Source organism: Otolemur garnettii, unplaced genomic scaffold (assembly GCF_000181295.1).
Source record: "Otolemur garnettii isolate 467f Iridium unplaced genomic scaffold, OtoGar3 scaffold00227, whole genome shotgun sequence".
NCBI lineage: Eukaryota > Metazoa > Chordata > Mammalia > Primates > Galagidae > Otolemur > Otolemur garnettii.
The window spans coordinates 40,649-42,291 of NW_003852622.1; the positions used below are offsets into that span (position 1 = coordinate 40,649).

General features: G+C 35.1%; 1 non-coding gene across 1 annotated transcript; it reads left to right on the forward strand.

Annotated features, from left to right (window-relative positions):
- Positions 1–984: 984 nt before the first annotated feature.
- On the forward strand, positions 985–1,091 carry LOC111722270. The gene has a single exon (XR_002771118.1). It is a non-coding gene; the product is annotated as a U6 spliceosomal RNA (small nuclear RNA).
- Positions 1,092–1,643: the final 552 nt, after the last annotated feature.

A 1,643-nucleotide genomic window follows, 5' to 3' on the forward strand; every position in this document is an offset into this window, starting at 1 on the left:
TTAGCTAATTTTTGAGACCCTTCCACAATAAGCAATAGAGACTTCCCTCATTCCTTTCTCTTAATTAAAGCTATTGTTTTGCTTACTCATGGTTGGTGAATTCATTCTTCAATTTTCTAGATCAAGGACCTGGCACAGAAATTTCCATAATAAAATGATCTAGCAAGCTCACTACTGAGTATATATCCAAAGCAACAGCAATCAGCATGTCAAATAATTATCTGTATTACCATATGTCCTTAAGCTTTATTTATAATAGCCAGGATAGGGGATCAACCTACGTGTTCATTAACATGTGAATGAAAAAGTCTCAGGAAAGAAATAGAAATTCTCAACAAAGAAATAGACAATATGAAGAAAGTAAAATTGAAAATATACAATACAACAGTTATACAAGTTTATAGTTATATTAAAAAATGGGTTATGAGCTTAATGGAAGGGTGGAGGAATAGAGAAAAAAAAAAAAAAACTCAGTCTACCAGAAGGTGGAACAATAGAAATTACTACATCTGAATCATAGAGAATAAATAGACTTATAAATAACAAACAGAATTCAAGAACGTGTGGTATTATAAATATTGTAATACAAGGTTTACATTTGTATAACTGGGATTATGGAGGGAGATAAAAAAGAAGTCTGAAAAAATATTCTAATAATAGCAGAAAACTTCCCAAGTTAATAAAGTCTAAGTCTGCAGAATCAAAAAGGTGGGCAAAAAACATATATGGACAAATTCAATGGAATATGCACAAAGAAACATTATAGTGAAACTTCTGAAGACCAAGAACAAGGTAAAAAAAATTGAAAAAAGTTACAGAAGCAATAACATACTTATTGGGAAACCATTGTAAATCCAGAATCCCAGAACCCTATATCAAGCAGAAATATCCTTCATGAATAAAATAAAAATCCACACGGTTTCAAATAAAAGAAAAATAAAAAAAACACATTTTTCCACTTTATTTATTCCAAAAGAATAGCTAGTGCTCACTTCAGCAGCACAAATACTAAAATTGGAACAGTACAGAAAACATAAGTATGTCCCCTGTGAAAGCATGACAACCAAATATGTGAAATGTTCCATAATTTTTTCTTCTTAGTAAAGTATCTCAAGAATGGGGGAAAAAGTATCCAATATACTCAATACTAATACGAAACTAATATATAAACAACTACATGCTGACAGGAAAGAAAAATCTCAAGTATAGTCTAATAAGGAGGAGGGGCGTGGAGGTAGAGGAAAGGAGAAAGAAGGGAGGGCAATTGGCAGGCCCTCACTTAATGTGCAAAATATGAGGGTGTTCAGCTCATTCTGTGGGTGAAGGGTTCAACTACAACTTGAACATTATCTTAACAATAAAAACAATGTAACCTAAACATTTGTACCCTCATATTATTCTGAAATAAAAAAAGAATAGCTACAGGAGGCTCTGCGCCTGTGGCTCAAGCGGCTAAGGCACCAGCCACGTACACCTGATCTGGCAGGTTCGGATCTAGCCCAGGCCTGCCGAAAAACAATGATGGCTACAACCAAAAAAATAGCTGGGTGTTGTGGCGGGCACCTGTAATCCCAGCTACTTGGGAGGTGGAGGCAGGAGACTCGCTTGAGCCCAGGAGTTGGAGGTTGCTGTGAGCTGTGATG